Below are 24,679 nucleotides of genomic sequence, written 5' to 3' on the forward strand. Positions count from 1 at the left end.
TATTGTACCAGGAAGATAAACATAAACCACACTAGAGTCCTGCCATGGCCTGAAAAAGGAGAAATATACACTTGACGGCACCTCCACATTCTCTCAATCAACCAGGCAGAATGAATGGCACCTGGCCGCATCGGGCGTACAGCCACTCCGCTGAGGCCTATACTGGATCCTAGGTGCTGTAGGCCTATAAATCAACCTCAAGATAACTCCTGTCGCCTCAATACGCGTTAATGGAAACTTTAACATTCCAAAAATTACATCGGGGTTGCGTTTTGGGGGTTGACCTTTTGACCTTGAGACCCGGAGGAAAAGGAGGAGTTACGTTATCAAGGAGGAAAATTAACATAGGAGTGTTTCTACGGCTATATTGAGTCTATATCATGTATCTATTTACCTATCTGTATGTCTATCTGTCTATCACTGCAATAACCTCTTCTATCTATTGACCATTTGTTGTGTATTTGCCCGTCTGTCTGTCTGTCTATCTGTTTATCTATCTACTTATCTATATCCATTTATCTGTTTGTCTATTTATCTATATCTCTGCTTATCTATCTATCTATCTATCTATCCCTGTGCACAACCTCAGTATCTATTGGTTTATTATCTGTTATCATGCAATAACCTGTGTAAATCTATTTGTCTGTCTAGCTATTTATCTATTCTCTTCATTCTGCCCTCTCCTACTCCTCCTCCTCCTCGTTTCATCTTTTCTTTTATCTCCATCTCCTCTATCTTCTCTTATTGTTTCCTCCTCCTCCTCCTCGTTTCATCTTTCTTTTTATCTCCATCTCTCCTCTATCTTCTCTTATTGTTTCCTCCTCCTCCTCCTCGTTTCATCTTTTCTTTTTTATCTCCATCTCTCCCTCTATCTTCTCTTATTGTTTCCTCCTCCTCTCCTCTCATCTTGTCTTTCTTCTCTTCTTTTCAGTTTTCACTCTTCTTTCCGCTTCCTCTATTTTCCTCTTTTCTTCCTCCTCCAACTCTCCTCCTCCTCCTTCTCCTAGCTCATACATGTCTTTGTTCAATATATACTTTCTCCTTCTATCTGGGTATATGCTAATTGTACCACTACTACTACTACTACTGAAATGCCTGAATTTTTCTTTACTATACTCCCACACGACCACTGCGTGTAACGAAACACACGAGAAATGAATCCAGACAAGGGAAGTTTTGCCGGCGCCGGGGATCGAACCCGCGACCAGCGTAACGGGAGAGCCACCTTTACCAGCGTCGGCCAAAGAGGTACCCCCTGGCTAAGTGGGTTATGGGAGTGTTCGGCCATCAGGCAAGTCGTGTCACTACACTACTACTACTACTACTACTACTACTACTAATGATAATAATAATATTAATAATAATAATGGATATGAAACATTGCTTGACTGTTTTGCACGTTCTATTTTGCTTTATTTAATTGGACAGCAGATAAAGACATGGTAAATACAACCAGGTAAACACACACACACACACACACACACACACACACAGATTGAAGGAGATGGACTTGACGACACTGGAACAAAGAAGGGAGAGAGGAGATCTGATCACGCTGTATAAGTTGGTAAATAAGTTTGATGAGGTGGATAGAGATGATCTCTTCTCAACTGTGAGGACACAGGGGCTGAGAGGACATGGAAAGAAACTTCATAAAGGAACCTGCTTGAGTGACTTGAAAAAGTAGGTTCTAGTTTTCCACATATAAGTGTTAACACATGGAACAGCTTGCAGGAAGAGGTGGTGGAGGCGAGCAGTGTCCACCAAACGAAGGAAAGGCTGGATGAATGTATTTATGGAGACGGGACTATTAGAGCTTAGCTTGGCCACCTAGACTACACATAGCCAAACACACACACACACACACACACACACACTTGTGAAAGCAGTGTAGGTACAGCGGTACAGTATTTATGATTTATATATATATATATATATATATATAGATATATATATATATATATATATATATATATATATATATATATATATATATATATATATATATATATCGACACGGACGCTGTCTATATAGCTGCCCCTTCCACCCCCACACACCACCCAGCCGCCCGTCCCCCAGTAATGAGATTCGCTTGGAGTTATGAGAGAAATCGTTATTCTGTTTTGGTAATGGTGGAGAGGGAGGAGACTGAGCCCATCTGACCAAGGCCGAGCAGTGCCTGGCGGGGCGTGTTGACGTGTGTGTGTGTGTGTGTGTGTGTTGGTGAGCAGCGTTCATGGCAAGGTGTGTTCCTCCATATTTACCGCATAAAATGAAGACAAAGATTCTTGTGTTGCCCTGTAATGTGTTGTTCTATGGCTGTGTTGTTGTCAGTGCTAAGAGGCTGGGTGAGGGAGAGGCTTAGTGAGGCAGACTATGGTGATGCCAAGGTTATTTACTTTGTTGAATCTCGTCGACTACGGACACAGCTGAGGTGGACCTCCGCTGCTTCCCACTGGCTCCTCTCCTCTTGCTGAAGGTTTGTAGAAAAGATATATGAAGAGATAGTGATGTTTCATAAAGTAGATTATGAGATACTGGCACGGACCTAAAACGAATCTTTACCAAGACGATTTCCTTTGCCACTGGGATAACCTGGCGCTGGTGGCTGGTCAGGTACTGTTGACAGCCAGGTGGTACTTGAAGGTGTCGGGTGCTACTGCAGTCAGGTTCCTTATGCTGGGAGGCACTGCATTGAATAGGCGTGCTCCAGTGTGGGTGAAGCTGTTGTGCACGATGGTTTTCACTCTTGAGGACTCTCTTGCCTCGCATTCATCTTCTGCCTCTCCGACTCAGGTTGCCTCTGGGGATGATTTGAGAATGTCTATTCGGGAGGAAATAGTAGAGATGGACGAGAGAAGAAAAAGGAAAGAATCAGTCATATTCAGGGGTGTAAAGGTCGAGTCTAATGAAGATGCAAGGACTAGCATTGCAAACATCACTCGCTATCTTCTGAATACCACTCCATCTATGTCTGATTTATTTTGTGTTGATAGAAACAAGGTCTTTACAGGTTAAATTGCCAATGATGACTCAGCGTAGGAAGCTAGTGAAGCAAAAAAATCTTAGAAACAACCACGAGTTCAATGGCATTTATGTTAATAGGGGATTTATCATTCAAAAAAATAAAAGAACTGTATGAGATGAGACAAAGTAACAGGCTAGTTGGTGCCTCAGCTCAGCTCAGCCAGCCTGCCAGTTCTGATTCTCTTGGCTCATCTGCCCCTTTACTACCCAACTAAATGTTAGTTTGTGTAATGTAAATAGTCTTATCAATAAGGTTGCATTTGTTAAGCACTTCTTATTTTCAAATAATGCACATGTATTAGGGGTTACTGAGACTTGGTTAATTAGTACTATTCCAGATGCTGCAGTTTCAATTACTAATTATAACTTATTCAGAAATGACGTTTCTGGTTCAGTTCATAAACATGGAGTTGGCATTTATGTACACAATTCTTACAGATGTCTCAACATGAACATCAAAATACCTAACGTCTGCTCAGTCTTTCTTCCAGATTACAAAATATTTATTGTAGTTGTTTATAGACCTCCTCTTACTCTTCAAGACAATAATAAACTCATAGATTTTCTAACAGATTTTTGTACTAACAGGGAAGTAATAGTGATTGGTGATTTTAACCTTCCTTCTATCTCTTGGTTACTAGGCGGTGTAAATAATGTAACTGCTAATACTGATAAACTTTTTCTAGACTGTTTCACCTCATTAGGCCTCACTCAGTGGATTGATGAGCCAACAAACATCAGGGCAGGCAATACTTTAGATCTATTTCTCACTACTGAAACTGATCGAGTAGTCTCCTCTAATGTATTTCCCCCATTTCCCAACTGTGATCACTGTGTTATACTTTGTGGCTATATTTTCCAGTACAAACCTGTGAAGTCAAATGTCAGCGCTGCATCCTTCTGGCCTAAAGCCAATTTTAAGCAAATTAATCAATTCTATGTCCACTGTAGACTGGGACTTTGAATTCCAGAATATGAACTCTAATGATTCATACAACAAATTTTGTCCTATATAAACTATCTTGGAAGAACATATGCTCCACAAAAACTCTTTGCTCCTCATCAAGTGCCCCTTACAAACCATGGAATACAAACCTCCTAGAGCTCTTATAAACATCCGAAAGAATAGTTGGAACCATTACAAACAGATGAGAGCAGTACATGCTAGAAACTCTGTACTGCTTTTGAAGCTTTGCAACATTTCTGATGTAAATTACCAGTACAGGAACTATTCCACTCAGAAACAGATTTCTTATGAGGAGGACATCCTTAATTACTCAGTTAAGCCCAAATTATTTCACCTGTACATACGCAGGAAAAAGTAGGCTGTCCTCCGTTGGTCCTCTCTGTGATGCAGAAAACTTAGTATCCGAACCTAAAGAGATGGCTCAGCTCTTAGGTGTTGCTTTTTCCTCAGTGTTTACCATACCCTCTGGTCTTCCACAGTCACCAAACCAAGTACATGATGGTCCTTTCACCAGATACACTTCACAGTTCATGATGTTGCTAGGGAACTCGGTGCTATTAACCCTTCCACTGCAATGGGACCTGACTCTGTTCATCCAGTATTACTAAAACATTGCTCCACTAATTTAGCATATCCTCTGTTTAAAATATTCGTTTCATCTATAAATTCGGGGGAGATTCCTGAAATTTGGAAAATCTTCAGTAGTACCTATTTTCAAGAGGTAAACGAAGTGATCCTCTTAACTATCGCCCAGTAAGCCTCACTTCTGTTAGCTGTAAAATTTTAGAGAGAATAATTGTTGCTGCACTGCATAATTATTTGGAAGCCAATTCAATACTGAATGTCAACCAGTTTGGTTTTCGCTCTGGCAAGTCTGTGGAGGATCAGCTCTTACTTACGTATGATGCAGTCTCTGAGTGGATAGACACGGGCAATATGGTTGATCTTATTCTCTTTGATTTTTCAAAAGCCTTCAACACTATTAATCACCAGATTCTATTTACTAAACTTAATTCAGTGGGCATTAATGGTGTTATTCTATCTTGGATCAAGACATTTCTATCCCATAGGACTATGGAAGTTGTAGTGGGCGGACATATCAGTTCTTCATTTCCAGTAATTAGCGGTGTGCCACAGGGTTCTGTGTTAGGTCCTACTCTTTTCCTTGTTTACATAAATCACATCTCCAATACTTTAGTATCAAACATAAAATTATTTGCTGATGATCTTGAACTTTATCTTCTGATAAAGCCTCAGAGCCTTAATACAGTGTTGGAGGGCATTAGTATTGTCCAAAGAGATATTGATTCTTTAATTAAAGTTGCAGAATCGTGGGACTTAAAGATTAATACTGACAAAACTAAACTCATGAGCTTTGGCACTGACCTCCGTCAGTCTTATGATTTGGGCCTGTATTCATTTTATACTGTTAAAGGCAATCCCCTAAGTTTCAGTTTTGCTGCAGTAGATCTTGGCATAACCACTGATCCGTCATTAAGATTCCATCAACATATCCAATCTGTAGTGTCAAAGGCTGCTGGTTTGTCATATTCCTTTCTTAAGTCAACCTTGTGTCGCTCACCTTCCTTTATGGTTAAACTATTCATTACACATGTACGTCCACTTCTTGAATTTGCATCCCCAGTATGGAACACAGGTTATATTACTGACTTATCTCTTCTAGAATCAGTTCAGCGTCGATGGACTAAGCTTATCACAGGTTGTGAGACTATGTCTTATGATCAGCGACTTAAAACTTTAAATCTTTACTCTGTGAAAGGAAGACTATTGCGTGCAGATATTATTAAATGTTGGAAGATCTTCAATGGTATGTCAGCTATATCACCTACAGATCTATTCACCATGGCACCAACAAGGATATTACTAGAGGGCACAAGTTCAAAATTTTGTTCCTCACAGCACTTGCGAAGCCAGACATAGATTTTTCTCAGTTCGTGTGGTGAGGCTGTGGAACTCACTCCCCAGAGGTAGCAGAGTCAACCAACCTAAACTCTTTCAAGAAGGGACTTGCTGAGTTCCTGGGAGACACTTTATTTCATTACTGAGCTCAATCTACTTATTACCATTCTAAACAGGCTTTTAGTACACTTTCCAGTCTTATCTTTCTTTGTCTTGGATTTCTGTTGTTCTCTAATACACAAGACTGGCGTGCTAGCCACTGTGGGGTTCCCTCCTAGGGAGCCCAACCAGGTAAGAACCAGGTAAGAACCTTCAGTCCTCTTGATGTAGCGCAGCCTTCCGCGCCTTGGGTGGTGGTGCTCCTGGAGGCCGGCATTTGGTACCAGCTTCTCAAGTGTCTTCACATGTACATGATGATGTACCTGTCTCGGCGCCGCTGTAGTGAGTAGAGATGCAGGTGCTGTAGCCTTTCCCAGTAGTTGAGGTGCTCCATACCCTCAATACGGCTGGTAAATGTTCTCTGCACTGCCTCTATCCTTGATATATCTCCCACTCTGTGTGGGGACCACAGCTGGCAGCAGTACTCCAGCCTAGGGAGCACCAAGGATTTCCACAGTGTCAGCATACAGTCCTGTTTCCTGGTTCTGAAGGTGCGTAGTATCCAAACCAGTGAGTCTTGAGGTTGTTGCTGTGATCTTGTCGTAGTGCAACGTGAAGGTAAGTCATCACTCACATACACTCCAAGATCCTTGACGGTGTTTGCTTTCGATAGTTTGCTGGTTGCAGATGTAACTTGTTGTGGTCTTCAGCTCTGTAGTAACAATATGGCCATATCTAAGTGCCTCAAATTTGTCACTGTTTAGCAGCATGTTGTTCTCCTCTGCCCAAGTTATCACTCGGTCCACGTCAGCTTGTAGCAGGGCAGTGTCACTGTGGGCTTGTTGTACATGTTTAAGGATCCTCGTGTCGTCTGCGAAGGATGTGGCCTGCATGCTGGAGGTCTTGATCGATGTCTTGTATCATGACCAGGAACAGGAGTGGTCCCAGCACCGAGCCTCGAGGAACGCCACTTTGACTGGGCTGGGTCGAGATAAACTGCCCTGGACTGACACTTGTTGAGTTCGGCCTGTGAGGAAACTGGATCCATTTTCCTAGGTTACCACTGATACCATGAGCCCTGAGTTTGTGTAGCAGTAGCCCATGGTCCACCTTATCGAAGGCCTTGGCGAAGTCTAGGTAGATGACGTCTGCGTTCCTGCCCTCCCGCACTGCCTCGAGTATTCCTTGGTGGTGCTTCTGTAGCTGTGAGAGACAGGAACGACCTCTCCTAGATCCGTGCTGTCCCTCGTTTAAGGTATTCCTCTTTTCTAGGTGGTCGACGAGCTTTGTGCAGATGATCTCTGTTATTTTAATGAGGTGTGATGTTAAGACCACAGGACGGTAATTCTTGGCTTGTCCTCTGCTGCCACCTTTGTGGATGGGAGTTACTATCCCGGTCTTTAGTAGTGGTGGGACTGTCGCTTCACTTAGTGATTTGTGCCACAGTAGCTGAAGTGGTTTTGCCAGTTCATTCCTGCAGTTTCTTAGCAGTATGGCATGGAAGCCGTCCTGTCCTGCTGCTGAGTCCGGTGCAATACTGTTGATGGCTGCTACAATGTCCCCGGTTTCTAATTCTATATCGGTGAACAGCTGGTGATCTTCTGTTGGGGCTTGGAAGAAGGAGATAGGGTCTGTTACCATCTTGTTCGGCAGTGGGGTGCTGAAGACACTGTCGTACTGTTGGCGGAGCAGCTCAGCCATTCCTTTGGGCAGCTCACAGTCTCATTACCGTCCGTTATCAGAGGGCCTACTGGGGCGCGTCCGTTGAGTTTTTTCCGGGCGTACGTGAAGAAGTATTTTGAGTTCTCCTTGATGTTTGACACTGCCCTTCTTTCATCTCTGGCTCTCTCTTCCTCATGGGATTCCATCAGTTGATGTTCCAAGGAATCTAGCTGGTCTTGAATCCGACTCCTTGTTGTTGTGTGGTGCTCTGGAACACTGAGTAATTTTTTCTTCAGAGTTGACCTTTTTCTCATTAGGATTTTCCTGTCCCTTGGGATGAGCTGCTTTGTCCGGTTACCTTTCCGTGGGGTCCACTGTTTGCAGATGTCCAGGGCCTTTTCCTGTAGGAGCATCAGTGAGGTGTTAACATCCTTCCCTGTCATTAGCGCTTCCCAGTCGACAAGTTCAAGCTCCGTTCGGATTTGGTCCCAGTTCACCTTTAGGCTGACACCGCCAGCTTGTAACCTTCATGGCAGCAATCAAGACTCACTCCTTCGCTACAATGTTAAGAACATAAGAACGCAGGGGTCTACAAGAGGCCGGTAGGCCTGTATGAGGCAGCTCCTTTGACCCTAAGCTCCTGTGTATCTAACCCCATCTAATATCGCTGTCCATGAATTTATCTAGTCTATTTTTGAATGTGACAATTGTATTGGCACTCACCACATGACTGCTAACCCTATTCCACTCATCCACCACCCTGTTAGTAAACCAATTTTTGCCTATGTCCCTGTTGAATCTGAATTTATCCAGTTTAAACCCATTACTTCGTGTCCTACCCGGTTCTCTTACCAACAAAACCTTATGAATGTCTCCCTTATTAAAGCCCTTCATCCATTTATAAACCTCGATCATGTCTCCACGCACCCTTCGCCTTTCTAGAGAATGCAAGTTTAACTGTTTGAGTCTTTCCTCGTATGGCAAGTTTCTCAACCCCTGAATCATCTTAGTCATCCTCCTCTGTTGTATGAACAAGTGCACCCAGGATTACTTATGGAGGCTAACATCATTATAGTGTTGGCGGCCCTGCGATGGTGACGCTCATCATCAGCGGCAGTAAATGTGAACACCAACGAGAGTGTCTGTGCCATCAAGGATGGGCTGTCTTGGGTGGTGGGCCAGTGTCTGTGGGAGGCTGTCCTGGGTGGTGGGCCAGTGTGTGTCATACCGGAAAGTTCCTACTTATCCTACAATGATGCTTTAAAATGTTCTGTGGTGCAGCAGTAACACAACAGTAACCTCGTGAACTCTATATCCAACCCCACCTGGCAGGGTTACTCATAGGAAGCTCAGGAAATGGTCCTTGCCATAGGCCTAAAGAGGTGCGGCCAGCAAGAAAGTGGCCGTACTCTGCTCTGCTGCGGCTTGTGCGGGACCCCTGATTCTTGTCAAGAATTTGGGGGTAGTCTTGAAAATCTGATGCGCTAAAACAAGAAATGCAAGAATTTCCCTAGATTTGGGAAAATTCTTGCTCGGTCCAGGGTAATTCTTGATCGCCAGACGATATCTTATGATGGAGAGTGAGCAAGACACTTATGTGAGCTTTATTCCTAGGAAATTTGGGAAGATTTACCCTGAGGAAGAGAAATACTATGAGGTAACCCATGATAGGAGGGCATACATAGGAAGAGTTCTAAAAGTTTGTATAACCAGTGTAACAATTAAATTCTTAGAGAGAGGATGAACACTCAGTAGGACTGGCCCAAACGTGGTTATGTTGGTGAGGTTAGTAAGACACACTTGATCAGTGGACCAGTGCTGTTGTCAGGCACACCGCCTTTAACAATTAGAAGGGTTGATAAAGCTTCTGCTGACTTTAAAATGCATGTAAAACACAGCATGATGGAACCACTTCCCTGGCACTTACAGAAAGTAACAATACGTAGGTTACTTCTCTTTTTTACTAGCTACCCGGGATACAAATTCATCATGATATTTTCCAGAGGGGAAAAAAAACAGGTACCTAAATGTCTGAAAGGTGGGTATTTTTGTTTGAAGTGATCTTGATTCATTCAGATATCAAGTCAATTCAACAACAAGTAAGAGGATGTTCGTTTATTTACCATACAAAACAGTTTTTACACCTGTCTCAGTTCACCCCAAGAAGTGTCTCAATTCACCCCAAGAAGTGTCTCAATTCACCCCAAGAAGTGTCTCAATTCACCCCAAGAAGTGTTTCAATTCACCCCAAGAGGTGTCTCAATTCACCCCAAGAAGTGTTTCAATTCACCCCAAGAAGTGTTTCAATTCACCCCAAGAAGTGTCTCAATTCACCCCAAGAAGTGTTTCAATTCACCCCAAGAAGTGTCTCAATTCATCCCAAGAAGTGTTTCAATTCACCCCAAGAAGTGTCTCAATTCACCCCAAAAAGTGTTTCAATTCACCCCAAGAAGTGTCTCAATTCACCCCAAGAAGTGTTTCAATTCACCCCAAGAAGTGTCTCAATTCACCCCAAGAAGTGTTTCCATTCACCCCAAGAAGTGTTTCAATTCACCCCAAGAAGTGTCTCAATTCACCCCAAGAAGTGTTTCAATTCACCCCAAGAAGTGTCTCAGTTCACCCCAAGAAGTGTTTCAATTCACCCCAAGAAGTGTCTCAATTCACCCCAAGAAGTGTCTCAATTCACCCCAAGAAGTGTTTCAATTCACCCCAAGAAGTGTCTCAATTCACCCCAAGAAGTGTCTCAATTCACCCCAAGAAGTGTTTCAATTCACCCCAAGAAGTGTTTCAATTCACCCCAAGAAGTGTCTCAATTCACCCCAAGAAGTGTCTCAATTCACCCCAAGAAGTGGTGGTTGGTGTGTGAACAGCAGCAGCACCAGCCAGGTGCTGGAGTGGTGCCAGGACTCATCCATGGTGGTGGTTGGTGTGTGAACAGCAGCAGCACCAGCCAGGTGCTGGAGTGGTGCCAGGACTCATCCATGGTGGTGGTTGGTGTGTGAACAGCAGCGGCACCAGCCAGGTGCTGGAGTGGTGCCAGGACTCATCCATGGTGGTTGGTGTGTGAACAGCAGCCGCACCAGCCAGGTGCTGGAGTGGTGCCAGGACACATCCATGGTGGTGGTTGGTGTGTGAACAGCAGCAGCACCAGCCAGGTGCTGGAGTGGTGCCAGGACACATCCATGGTGGTGGTTGGTGTGTGAACAGCAGCAGCACCAGCCAGGTGCTGGAGTGGTGCCAGGACACATCCATGGTGGTGGTTGGTGTGTGAACAGCAGCGGCACCAGCCAGGTGCTGGAGTGGTGCCAGGACACATCCATGGTGGTGGTTGGTGTGTGAACAGCAGCGGCACCAGCCAGGTGTCTCAATTCACCCCAAGAAGTGTTTCAATTCACCCCAAGAAGTGTCTCAATTCACCCCAAGAAGTGTTTCAATTCACCCCAAGAAGTGTTTCAATTCACCCCAAGAAGTGTTTCAATTCACCCCAAGAAGTGTCTCAGTTCACCCCAAGAAGTGTTTCAATTCACCCCAAGAAGTGTCTCTATTCACCCCAAGAAGTGTCTCAGTTCGCCCCAAGAAGTGTCTCAATTCATCCCAAGAAGTGTTTCAATTCACCCCAAGAAGTGTCTCTATTCACCCCAAGAAGTGTCTCTATTCACCCCAAGAAGTGTCTCAATTCATCCCAAGAAGTGTTTCAATTCACCCCAAGATGTGTCTCAGCTCATGCCATTTCCTTGACTGAATCAAAGTGACTGTTTACTTTTTGTAAAAAATAAATAAATAAAGTTTTGTACACTTGCACATGAACTGGTCACCTGCCCTCCATACTCAACTTGAATATAAACTGCTTCACTCTTAGGCTGCGTCTACACCAAGCGAGTTGCGTCGAGTCAACCTGACGCGTCAACCTGAGTCAAGTCAGCGCTCAGTGACCCGTTTGATTTCATGGAGAATGGATGCATAGTCTTGTTTATTTTTTATTTATTTATCTTATTTATTTTGTTCGCTATTGTTCTTTTTCTTTTCTTTTCTATTGGTGTTTTTCTTTTTCTTTTCTTTTTATTTCTTTTCTTGGTGTTGTTTATCTTTTTTTATTTTTTTTTCCCATGATGCTTTTGTTGGTGTTGGTTGGTCTGGGTGAGCCGCTTTCCTCCCAGAGGAGATCAGCGAGTTGTGATTTACTTCATGTTTTTGGTGGCGGGTATAATTTCTTGGCGTACGCTTGAGTATGATTAAACATAATGAATGCTATATGAATGGTGTACATTGTTATTTGCAAACATTGTAAATATACATATTAAGTATATGTATATACCTCCTCCTCCATGTCCTTGTCCTACTAACATAGCATTGTGATAGGCCCCAATATTAACAGTTTGTGCATTGTATGTACGAACATATGTATGAGTGGTTGAGTGAGTGGTGTGCATGCTTTAGGATTATACGTAAAACTGAAAACTTCTTTCCATAAAGTGGGAATGACATCATGATCCCGGTGGTTGGGGTCACTGGAATCATAAATAACAGGGCCCTCTTGAACTGTTGATTAGGAGTGCCTCCAGCATACTTGAAGACACCACGGCAGACTCGCTGTGACTGTCGTCAAAAATAGGTCCAGCTCTATGTGTGACTCAATGCGATGCAAAACAACGTGACGTGGCTCGACGCATCCGGTGTAAATGGTTTCTTTAAAAAAACCCATATAAATCAGTGTTGAAACTTGGGTAGCAATTCATGATGCATCATGAATTGTCATGACGTGACATGACATGACTCAATGTGTGTCTCAAACGCAGCCGTATGGTTTAGAGGACAGAACCAAATAAGGGAAAAATGTCTCAATTCCCCCCACTCGACACTACTCCTTGGTCTTTCTCTTCCTCTGTGGTGGATAGTGGAGTGTCTCCCATGTGGTTTTGGTGTGCTGGATACCCCTCCCAAGGTGCAGGACTTTACATTTCTCTTCACTGAATTGTAGCAGACACTTTTTGTTCCATTCCTGTAGCTTGGTGAGATCATCTGGTAGAAAATCCACAGTCAAGGGGTTAAACATTGTTTTTAATGTGTTATACGCACTCACAGAATGCTACTGTCATCTATTAGCATTATTCCTAATGAGAATAGATGCATATTAAATTCCAATTATGGAAAATTTACTGGAAAAAATCTTTCCAAGAACCAAAGTGTGTAAGTTATGCGTATGTATAACTTATGTATGCATGGTACCGATATTTATGTACATTATGTATTATACTTGTGTATGAGTTGTGAAGTGCCACCTTCCCTGGTTTTCCTTCCCTTCCCTTCCTGTCCCATCCCACACAATCAGAGCATCAAGGCTCCACAGTACAATAAGGTAATTTTGTTTGGTTCAAATTTTTCTTGCTCTTTCTAATAGCTGTCAATGTTTCCACAGCCACGTACGTGTGCCTGTGTTGTCCAGCAGAGGCCGGAGGGGTCTGTGAAAACCAGCGGCACCAGCCAGGTGCTGGAGTGGTGCCAGGACTCATCCATGGTGGTGGTTGGTGTGTGAACAGCAGCGGCACCAGCCAGGTGCTGGAGTGGTGCCAGGACACATCCATGGTGGTGGTTGGTGTGTGAACAGCAGCGGCACCAGCCAGGTGCTGGAGTGGTGCCAGGACACATCCATGGTGGTGGTTGGTGTGTGAACAGCAGCGGCACCAGCCAGGTGCTGGAGTGGTGCCAGGACACATCCATGGTGGTGGTTGGTGTGTGAACAGCAGCAGCACCAGCCAGGTGCTGGAGTGGTGCCAGGACACATCCATGGTGGTGGTTGGTGTGTGAACAGCAGCAGCACCAGCCAGGTGCTGGAGTGGTGCCAGGACTCATCCATGGTGGTGGTTGGTGTTTGAACAGCGGCACCAGCCAGGTGCTGGAGTGGTGCCAGGACACATCCATGGTGGTGGTTGGTGTGTGAACAGCAGCAGCACCAGCCAGGTGCTGGGTGGTGCCAGGACACATCCATGGTGGTGGTTGGTGTGTGAACAGCAGCGGCACCAGCCAGGTGCTGGAGTGGTGCCAGGACACATCCATGGTGGTGGTTGGTGTGTGAACAGCAGCGGCACCAGCCAGGTGCTGGAGTGGTGCCAGGACACATCCATGGTGGTGGTTGGTGTGTGAACAGCAGCAGCACCAGCCAGGTGCTGGAGTGGTGCCAGGACTCATCCATGGTGGTGGTTGGTGTGTGAACAGCAGCAGCACCAGCCAGGTGCTGGAGTGGTGCCAGGACTCATCCATGGTGGTGGTTGGTGTGTGAACAGCAGCGGCACCAGCCAGGTGCTGGAGTGGTGCCAGGACTCATCCATGGTGGTGGTTGGTGTGTGAACAGCAGCAGCACCAGCCAGGTGCTGGAGTGGTGCCAGGACACATCCATGGTGGTGGTTGGTGTGTGAACAGCAGCAGCACCAGCCAGGTGCTGGAGTGGTGCCAGGACACATCCATGGTGGTGGTTGGTGTGTGAACAGCAGCAGCACCAGCCAGGTGCTGGAGTGGTGCCAGGACACATCCATGGTGGTGGTTGGTGTGTGAACAGCAGCGGCACCAGCCAGGTGCTGGAGTGGTGCCAGGACACATCCATGGTGGTGGTTGGTGTGTGAACAGCAGCGGCTCCAGCCAGGAGCTGGCGTGGTGCCAGGTCACATCCATGGTGGTGGTTGGTGTGTGAACAGCAGCAGCACCAGCCAGGTGCTGGAGTGGTGCCAGGACACATCCATGGTGGTGGTTGGTGTGTGAACAGCAGCAGCACCAGCCAGGTGCTGGAGTGGTGCCAGGACACATCCATGGTGGTGGTTGGTGTGTGAACAGCAGCAGCACCAGCCAGGTGCTGGAGTGGTGCCAGGACACATCCATGGTGGTGGTTGGTGTGTGAACAGCAGCGGCACCAGCCAGGTGCTGGAGTGGTGCCAGGACTCATCCATGGTGGTGGTTGGTGTGTGAACAGCAGCGGCACCAGCCAGGTGCTGGAGTGGTGCCAGGACTCATCCATGGTGGTGGTTGGTGTGTGAACAGCAGCGGCACCAGCCAGGTGCTGGAGTGGTGCCAGGACACATCCATGGTGGTGGTTGGTGTGTGAACAGCAGCGGCACCAGCCAGGTGCTGGAGTGGTGCCAGGACACATCCATGGTGGTGGTTGGCATAAGTGTTTCAGGCTGGGCCTCATAAACCAAAACCTTTCGCCCCCCAAGCACACACAGTTGACAAGGCTTTCCTAGGATTTGTGGGGGTCATTTCCATGGCCTGGTTTATGAATTGGTGCTCCCTTTGTATGTTGATCACTGCCCCTATAAAAGAGCGAATAGATGAGCTGCCTTCAAACCAAATATAATAGAATAGAGATAAAAGAGTATATGTAGTCAGTCGGTGTAGTTGTTGTAGCTGTGGAGACAGAAGGCAATCTTGTACGTTAATCACCCAATGACTTGCAGACCAACAAGAATCGGCTGATCTTATACTCTATCGTGGCTGATGAGTCTCGGCGGGAGGTCTACGAGCAGAGGGACCCGCCAGCCCCCCCCTCAAGTGGGAGTCTTCCAGCCTGTATGCCTGTGAGCCCGTCCGCCTCTCATGATCTCCACGGTGAGTGCTGGGATGGATTTTGCCGCTCCTCAGAACCTTGGGGAGTAACACAGGAAAATGTCGGCCATTCTTAGTTTTTACCACAAAATGTCATGTCAAGGTTACAGCAATTGTGTTACTGTGAGTGACAGCAACTCTTTCCCTTCCCTTCCCTTCCCTTTCTCTACCAATTGTGTTACTGTGAGTGGCGGCAATTCTTTCCCTTCCCTTCCCTTCCCTTCTCATCCCTTTCTTTTCCAATTCATTTCCCTCCCATCCTTCCCGTTCCCTTCCCCTTCCTTCCCTTCTCATCCCTTTCTTTTCCAATTCATTTCCCTCCCATCCTTCCCGTTCCCTTCCCCTTCCTTCCCTTCTCATCCCTTTCTCTAGCAATTCGTTTCCCTCCCCTCCCTTCCCTTTCTTTCCGTTTCTTCCCATCCTTTCCTTGCCATCTCTTCATCCTTTCCCCTCCTTCCCCTGCTTTCCCTTTCCTTCTCTTCTCCTCCCTTCCCTTCCCTTCCCATCCTTTCCTACCAATTCATATCCCTCCCCTTCCTTTCCTTTCCTTCCCATCCTTTCCTTTCCATTTCTTCATCTATTCCCCTCCATCCCTTCCCATCCCTTCCTTTCCCTTCCTACCTTTTCATTTCCCTCCCCTTTCCCTTCCCGTCAATGCCTTCAGTTTGTTGGTGTTTTTCAGGCTTTTCAGACCGAGGTGAACAGAGGCGTGACTGAGCTGGTGTGTCTAAGGGAGGAGCTGATGGTTGCCACTGGGCCGGGCCATACCCAGCGGCTGTGTTGGGACGGCTCCGTCAACTACAGCCACAAGCTGCGTGGACCTGCAGCGCGTCCCATTCTGCAATGATCAGCTGGCAGTGAAGGGTGAGTCTCCGAGGCTCTTGACTTTGTGGACCATAGCCATTATTTTTAAACATAAGCTCCCCGGTTCTCCTGTTTGAAAAGCCTCTCACTGTAGAAGTTAACCTGACCTAGCCTAACAAATCCCCAAACAGTTACTACAGGCCTTGACTCAGAAAATTCATATATGCTTCCCTGTTAATGAGACTTTCTATACAACAAAGTGAGGTCATTCTTTGTTGATTTAAACCATAAGGTGCTGGCTATCATGTATTTGAAGATACCCTAAACTTAACCCAACAAAACCCCAAACAGTTAATATAGATCTTGAGTCAGAAAAATCATATATGCTTCCTTACTTTCTATACAACAAAGTGCCATCATTCTTCAGGTAAGGTCAGGTCTTTAGAGGCTGTGGTATGTGTGGGGGGAGTCCGGTGTATTTAGTCTTGCCCTGCAGCGGTGCCCCTAGAGGCTCCGGGGGTGCATGTGGTGGACCTGGCGTGTTCCCCGGTGGTGGTCCTCAGCGACGGCAGGGCAGCTTTCCTCACCGCCTCAAATTTGATCCTGATGTGAGTTATTCACTTACTATGCAGGACTTTTTTGTTGATGTTGTTTTATGTTTTGACCTAAAGCTGCCTCCCTAGCTGTAAGAAGTAATTATACCTTCTAAAACAGCCTGTCCTTGAAGTATACATGTTGTTTTGTATAGATTTTTCATTGTAATCTCTATTTTTTTTGTGCCCTTGGCCTGTACCAAGACTCATGAAGGTTTAGCAATGAAGATCAAAGGGAAGGATGGTGTGCACTGAGTCACTAACATTTTTGGAATGAAGGTTTGCGGGAGACTAGTGAGCATGTGGGTAGTCTTGAGCCACTCAGCGGTGACTGAAAAATCCCAGCTTGTGGCGGTGGGCAGGACATGAACCCACACCCTCCTGGATATGGTGCCAGCATGCTAACCACTCAGCCACTTCCTCCACCTCACAGTTGTCAGGGCGTGGTGTGCCTGGACCCCGGTGGGTGAGGCAACAGGCGGCCTGGAGGTGTCCCACATTATGGTGCCCTCAGACAGAGGCTACGGAGGAAGGGTCACCAGGGCCAGTGGGTGAGTGTCCCTTACCTAATCCATCACTATTTGTCTCACACCCCATTGCTGAGAGTGTTTGTTCAATGTGAGACTAATAATGTACCCAAAGATATGTTAAACACTTCTTTCCTGTGTATACACAAGGCTGTTTTGATGCACAGAGATGCAGCTCTTTGAGGCTCCTTTATCTTTGCTTGAGGTTCTGAGGGCCAAGGCTCAAGAGGAAATTAGGTTGTAAAAGTGTGTTCATCCCTTTGCTGTGTGTTTATCTAAGCTTCTGTGGGCCAAAGCTAAATAGAAAGGAGGTGTTGAGTGTTTCCATTCCTTTGCTGTGTGTTTATCTAAGCTTCTGTGGGCCAAAGCTAAATAGAAAGGAGGTGTTGAGTGTTTCCATTCCTTTGCTGTGTGTTTATCTAAGCTTCTGTGGGCCAAAGCTAAATAGAAAGGAGGTGTTGAGTGTTTCCATTCCTTTTGCTGTGTGTTTATCTAAGCTTCTGTGGGCCAAAGCTAAATAGAAAGGAGGTGTTGAGTGTTTCCATTCCATTGCTGTGTGTTTATCTAAGCTTCTGTGGGCCAAAGCTAAATAGAAAGGAGGTGTTGAGTGTTTCCATTCCTTTGCTGTGTGTATTTAAGCTTCTGTGGGCCAAAGCTAAATAGAAAGGAGGTGTTGAGTGTTTCCATTCCTTTGCTGTGTGTTTATCTAAGCTTCTGTGGGCCAAAGCTAAATAGAAAGGAGGTGTTGAGTGTTTCCATTCCTTTGCTGTGTGTATTTAAGCTTCTGTGGGCCAAAGCTAAATAGAAAGGAGGTGTTGAGTGTTTCCATTCCTTTGCTGTCTGTATCTAAGCTTCTGTGGGCCAAAGCTAAATAGAAAGGAGGTGTTGAGTGTTTCCATTCCTTTGCTGTGTTTATCTAAGCTTCTGTGGGCCAAAGCTAAATAGAAAGGAGGTGTTGAGTGTTTCCATTCCTTTGCTGTCTGTATCTAAGCTTCTGTGGGCCAAAGCTAAATAGAAAGGAGGTGTTGAGTGTTTCCATTCCTTTGCTGTCTGTATCTAAGCTTCTGTGGGCCAAGGCATGAAAGGTGGTAAAAGTGCTTCTATGCATTTGCTGTTTTTATTCAAGCTTCTGTCAGTCAAGACTCAAGAAAAGAAGGGAGTAATAGTGCTTCTATTACTTTGCTTTGTCTTTATTTATCTATTTATTTACATATTCTCATCCCTTTGTTTTCATGAAGTGGGCTCCTGATGGCACTGTGCTGGGCATGAGCTGGACAGGAGGAGGATTGCTGCTGTGGAGTGCATTTTGCTCCCTGCTGACTGTGTCTCTGCGCTGGGACCACTCCGAGGACCGTCCACTGTCTCTTGCCATTACTATAACCAATATGGTAAGTAGCAGGGGGTGGAGCGCAGTCACTGGAGTCGCCTACTTTTGGCCAGAGTCAAAGTCGCAAAAATTATCTCCGACACCTTTATGACAAAACAGCTGCTTCTTCCTCTTTAATGAAAATTGGTTAGGTTAAGTTAGGTTAGGTTAGGCTAGCTGGTTCTTCCTCATAATGAAGATTGGTTAGGTTAGGTTAGGCTAGCTGCTTCTTCATCATAATGAAGATTGGTTAGGTTAGGTTAGCTGCTTCTTCCTCATCATGAAGATTGGTTAGGTTAGGTTAGCTGCTTCTTCCTCATAATGAAGATTGGTTAGGTTAGGTTAGCTGGTTCTTCCTCATAATGAAGATTGGTTAGGTTAGGTTAGGCTAGCTGGTTCTTCCTCATAATGAAGATTGGTTAGGTTAGGTTAGCTGGTTTTTCCTCATAATGAAGATTGGTTAGTCATTCTTAAAGTCATACAAAGGCCATGGAAGCCTTCAGAAATGTTTGCAAACTTTGCTTATTCTAAAAACTTGCTCCAGGCATGTCAAACTACGTATTTAAGGGGGGATCCTCGATTCAGAAAAACTTTTTTATTATTGCCATTAGAAACTTCCCGTTTTCTAGTATTGAAGAGCATGAAAAGAAATGGGTTTGCCATAAGTTTCATAGATATCTGATTAAATTTTTTTTTTATAAATATTTTTGTTAAAATTTTTGGTTTTTTTTTAAGTTTTAATATCTCTCTTCTAAATACTTGCAGAACATTTTACTTGGCATTTTCTGAAAGTATGATGTATATGGAAACTTTTCATCTTATTTTATTTTCCGTAATTTGTTTATTTTCAAAAGTATGAATAAATAAGTAAAAATATCACATTTTTAAAGAAACTTTATTTTCAAACGCATGTACTTTATAGAAGATCAACAAAAAACTTCATTTTATAAGATTAAATTATTCTTTTATGTCCCACTAACTGAGAACTGAAAAGAAAATAAGAATTGATGTAAGTGGTGATGAGATATTTCCAATCAGATTTCAGTAACTCACTAAAAAACAACATTTTGAGAAAATCGCGTTTAAAGATTTTACATGTAAATTTCACATAGAAATATTAATCCTACAGTTTTTTTGCACATATAACATTTTTTCCAGAATTTTATAAGGAACATAAAGCAGTCATTGTTTTGTTTGGAAACGAAAAAAATATATGGTAAATGTTGATGTCTTTGGTGGTCACTCTACGGTTCCTTAAAATTTTCCTTCACCATATCCTCCACTTTTCATCCTTGCTTATCTTAGATCTTTTCCTCCTTGGAAGGGATATTTCCATTGACTTTTGGAGTCTTTTCTTTTCTAGTTTGACCTCGGTTCCAGATTCTGATATCCCTCCAAAGATTTCATGGAGCAAGGAACTTTCAATGTATCCTTTGTTATGTTCCAAGACGGTCATGTGGAAAGCAAACATAGTTGTTTGAGCACCATGAAACCTGGTTTTCAAGCATCTTTTCCACAGTTTACTATGGAAGGATTCATTTTTGTTTTGCGTTCTCCCTTTTAAACATCGTGAGAGAAGAGTAGGTTGTGTCAAGTCTATATATACACCAAGCACAAGTTTCAGTTCACTCTCTGAAAGGTCAAGTTTTATTTTCATATTTTTATGAGAGGGTGGTGGTCTCTTCTCAGCCAAGGCTTTCTTATAAAAACACCAAGAATCCACCCCTTCTGGACATCTGCTATGTTTTGGAATTTCATCTGTGCTTGTCAGATGGAAAACTGCGCGCCACTCACGCCGAGTCAGTCCCGCATGGCAGCAGCAGCCTCTCGCTCCACCCAAACTGTCATACTGCAGTATGTAATAAAAAACATACTTCAGTGGTCTAAATAACGTATAAACAATAAATATATGACCACTCATATGGCAACAGTACGCACTCAGCTGCCTCGTGGGGGTGGGATTTAACAGCGCTGAGACCTTTAAAATTTAAAGTTCTCGTACGGCTGGCGCGGCACTGAACTCTCCGAGCCCGGGACTACTTGAAACCATGAAAACCTAACAATGACAAATTTGAGCCCAAACCATGATTTGAATCGAGGATACCCCCTTAATTGAAGCAAACTACTTGTGTGTCTTACGGTCATATTCTTTATACATTTCAGCGCCCAATCACATGTATTTGACAAGGCTTTCGTAGGAGTTTGGGGCATTTCCAGGGGTAGTTTTATGACCCTGGTGGTAGTTTGACCCTTTTTCTGTACCATGAACCTAAGAAACATATTTGACTAGGCTTTCATAGGAGTTTTGGACATTCCCATATCCAAAACTGATAGCTTGAGTAAAAGTCATGTGCATCGGGGCACACTATACTAAGGTTAACATCACTTTGTTGTTTTCTGCCTGTCTGTTTCTCTCCCCAGTTCCACAGCGCCCAGATGACTCCCATCGTGCTGGCGTCAAGCTGTGAGGCTGTGCTGCACCGTGAGCCACAAGCTCCACCTGAGCCACGCCCTCTGGCTCCACAGTGGGGTTCACGGCATACGCGCGTGGCTCCCTTTGTTCCCAAACTCCTCGGACAAGTCCCACACCTTCATGGCCCGGAGAATCACGCTGCCCTTCACTCCATGCGTCCATACAGCCGCTGGGAAGGTGACGCTTAACTTGACTAATCATTTTCGTGTGTAATCTTTTATACTTCGCACACGGCAGGTTTTGCTGTTGAAGAATTAAGACTTTTCTCAAGGGAATCATGGACAGTATTTCCCTTTAGTGCTAAACAAAAGGATTAATGTGAATGCAGTGTGTACAGTTTGGGTCCCTCCCTAACCCTCCTCACCTCACTGAGTCCCGCAATATTCAAGCAGTCAAGTTTGTATTCTTCTTCTTCTTCTTCTTCTTCTTATTCTTATTCTTATTCTTATTATTATTATTATTATTATTTTTACAGTAGAGGAAGTAAGTCAAGGTCAAAACAATAACTGCGCTAAACTAAACCAATCCCTCTAATCACTGCCCCTATGAAAGAGTGTACAGATGAGTGGCATTTAGCAGCATTCAGTGCTCGATGGCTCCTCCATAAACACTGACAAATCAGCTTCCATTACACTGGCTATCCTCTGCACCCCTTGCACTGGAGTGACTCTGACTGGCACTGTAATGAGGCACTCCTTCACTGCTGCCTGGCACTAAGGGATGTCTGTGGAACCTTATGTTGATGTAGTGAAGGAGGTAGGTAGCCAGCATCCCACATGGCTGGTTTACGGCATTATTAGTGCAGAAAACATTGTCACGCTACTGCTCCTAGGCCCTGGGGGCATGGCTGGAGCTGTTAGTCAGGGTGGTATTACATAACTGGCCTGCAAGACTGTTCACCAGGATTGGGATAATGACTCGGGAGACATAAATTTTCATGCCTCAGAAATCCTGCTGCCAAAGAGTTTGTATAGGAAGGCAAACCATACACCTCAACGTTCACTCAATGTTAGTGTTGATTTTGTTTCTGCAAGAGTTGTTACAGGAAGGGTTGCTTTAGGGAGAGTTGGTAGAGGAAGTGTTGGAGTATTGAAGAGGTGGTAGAGGAATTTTTGAAGAGTTAGTATATGAAGAATTGGTATAGGAAGTTTTGATTCTGTTTTTTGCAGTTGTTCCAAGAAGGGTTGCTACAGGAAGAGTTGGTATAGGAAGTGTTGAAGTATTGAAGAGTTAGTATAAGAAGAGTTGGTATAGGAAGTGTTGAAGTATTGAAGAGTTAGTATAAGAAGAGTTGGTATAGGAAGTATTGAAGTATTGAAGAGTTAGTATAAGAAGAGTTGGTATAGGAAGTGTTGAAGAGTTGAAGAGTTAGTATAAGAAGAGTTGAAGAGTTAGTATAAGAAGAGTTGGTATAGGAAGTATTGAAGTATTGAAGAGTTAGTATAAGAAGAGTTGAAGAGTTAGTATAAGAAGAGTTGGTATAGGAAGTGTTGAAGAGTTGAAGAGTTAGTATAAGAAGAGTTGGTATAGGAAGTGTTGAAGAGTTGAAGAGTTAGTATAAGAAGAGTTGGTATAGGAAGTGTTGAAGAGTTGAAGAGTTAGTATAAGAAGAGTTGGTATAGGAAGTATTGAAGAGTTAGTATAAGAAGAGTTGGTATAGGAAGTATTGAAGTATTGAAGAGTTAGTATAAGAAGAGTTGGTATAGGAAGTGTTGAAGAGTTAGTATAAGAAGAGTTGGTATAGGAAGTGTTGAAGAGTTAGTATAAGAAGAGTTGGTATAGGAAGTATTGAAGAGTTAGTATAAGAAGAGTTGGTATAGGAAGTGTTGAAGAGTTAGTATAAGAAGAGTTGGTATAGGAAGTATTGAAGTATTGAAGAGTTAGTATAAGAAGAGTTGGTATAGGAAGTATTGAAGAGTTAGTATAAGAAGAGTTGGTATAGGAAGTGTTGAAGTATTGAAGAGTTAGTATAAGAAAAGTTGGTATACGAAGTGTTGAAGTATTGAAGAGTTAGTATAAGAAGAGTTGGTATAGGAAGTGTTGAAGTATTGAAGAGTTAGTATAAGAAGAGTTGGTATAGGAAGTATTGAAGAGTTAGTATAAGAAGAGTTGGTATAGGAAGTATTGAAGTATTGAAGAGTTAGTATAAGAAAAGTTGGTATAGGAACTATTGAAGAGTTAGTATAAGAAGAGTTGGTATAGGAAGTGTTGAAGTATTGAAGAGTTAGTATAAGAAGAGTTGGTATAGGAAGTGTTGAAGAGTTGGTATAGGAACTATTGAAGAGTTAGTATAAGAAGAGTTGGTATAGGAAGTGTTGAAGTATTGAAGAGTTAGTATAAGAAGAGTTGGTATAGGAAGTGTTGAAGTATTGAAGAGTTAGTATAAGAAAAGTTGGTATAGGAAGTGTTGAAGTATTGAAGAGTTAGTATAAGAAGAGTTGGTATAGGAAGTGTTGAAGTATTGAAGAGTTAGTATAAGAAGAGTTGGTATAGGAAATATTGAAGTATTGAAGAGTTAGTATAAGAAGAGTTGGTATAGGAAGTGTTGAAGTATTGAAGAGTTAGTATAAGAAGAGTTGGTATAGGAACTATTGAAGAGTTAGTATGAGAAAAGTTGGTATAAGAAGTGTTGAAGAGTTGGTATAGGAACTATTGAAGAGTTAGTATGAGAAAAGTTGGTATAAGAAGTGTTGAAGAGTTGGTATTGGAACTATTGAAGAGTTAGTATGAGAAAAGTTGGTATAGGAAGTGTTGAAGTATTGAAGAGTTAGTATAAGAAGAGTTGGTATAGGAAGTGTTGAACTATTGAAGAGTTAGTATAAGAAGAGTTGGTATAGGAAGTGTTGAAGTATTGAAGAGTTGGTATAGGAACTATTGAAGAGTTAGTATAAGAAAAGTTGGTATAGGAAGTGTTGAAGTATTGAAGAGTTGGTATAGGAACTATTGAAGAGTTAGTATAAGAAGAGTTGGTATAGGAAGTGTTGAAGTATTGAAGAGTTAGTATAAGAAGAGTTGGTATAGGAAGTGTTGAAGAGTTGGTATAGGAACTATTGAAGAGTTAGTATAAGAAAAGTTGGTATAGGAAGTGTTGAAGAGTTGAAGAGTTGGTATAGGAACTATTGAAGAGTTAGTATAAGAAGAGTTGGTATAGGAAGTGTTGAAGTACTGAAGAGTTGGTATAGGAACTATTGAAGAGTTAGTATAAGAAGAGTTGGTATAGGAACTATTGAAGAGTTAGTATAAGAAGAGTTGGTATAGGAAGTGTTGAAGTACTGAAGAGTTGGTATAGGAACTATTGAAGAGTTAGTATAAGAAAAGTTGGTATAGGAAGTTTTTATTCTGCTTTTTGCAATAGTTGGTATGGGAAGACAGAGCATACATTTACACTTTTTCTATATGTTAGTTTTGATCATGTTTTTGTGGGCGGCAGCTGTCATGTTTGAGGAGGACATCCATCCTGCTGGCCGCCCAGACTGACGCCTCCTTGCCGGCCTGTGTACACTGCTGAATGCACTGTAAGTCATTCTTTATTGTGGTTCAATTTCGTTTTTGTGCGGTAGTGATAGGGTCTTGCCACTAATGAATATCAAAATAACACTTTTCAAAATGACACTAAATTAGAAGAGATTCTAAATTTCTACAATAAT

The 24,679-nt window shown here is 43.5% G+C and overlaps 1 long non-coding RNA gene across 39 annotated transcripts; it reads left to right on the top strand.

The window, feature by feature from the left end:
* Positions 1-2,265: 2,265 nt before the first annotated feature.
* On the top strand, positions 2,266-24,532 carry LOC126989839 (uncharacterized). 39 transcript variants are annotated; one of them, XR_007743757.1, is made up of 14 exons: positions 10,560-10,698; positions 10,764-11,035; positions 13,162-13,229; positions 13,434-13,501; positions 13,567-13,634; positions 13,702-13,837; positions 14,042-14,245; positions 14,518-15,272; positions 15,952-16,133; positions 16,501-16,681; positions 17,100-17,217; positions 18,432-18,581; positions 20,981-21,209; positions 24,463-24,532. It is a non-coding gene; the product is annotated as an uncharacterized LOC126989839 (long non-coding RNA). The 39 variants fall into 39 exon arrangements; XR_007743746.1 differs by lacking the exons at positions 13,567-13,634; positions 14,042-14,245 and adding exons at positions 13,906-13,973; positions 14,382-14,517 and having other exon boundaries at positions 13,162-13,501; positions 14,586-15,272; XR_007743749.1 differs by lacking the exon at positions 13,567-13,634 and adding an exon at positions 13,906-13,973 and having other exon boundaries at positions 10,561-10,698; positions 13,162-13,501; positions 14,042-14,109; positions 14,586-15,272.
* The last annotated feature ends 147 nt before the right edge of the window (positions 24,533-24,679 follow it).

Source organism: Eriocheir sinensis, unplaced genomic scaffold (genome assembly GCF_024679095.1).
Source record: "Eriocheir sinensis breed Jianghai 21 unplaced genomic scaffold, ASM2467909v1 Scaffold1327, whole genome shotgun sequence".
Taxonomy (NCBI): domain Eukaryota; kingdom Metazoa; phylum Arthropoda; class Malacostraca; order Decapoda; family Varunidae; genus Eriocheir; species Eriocheir sinensis.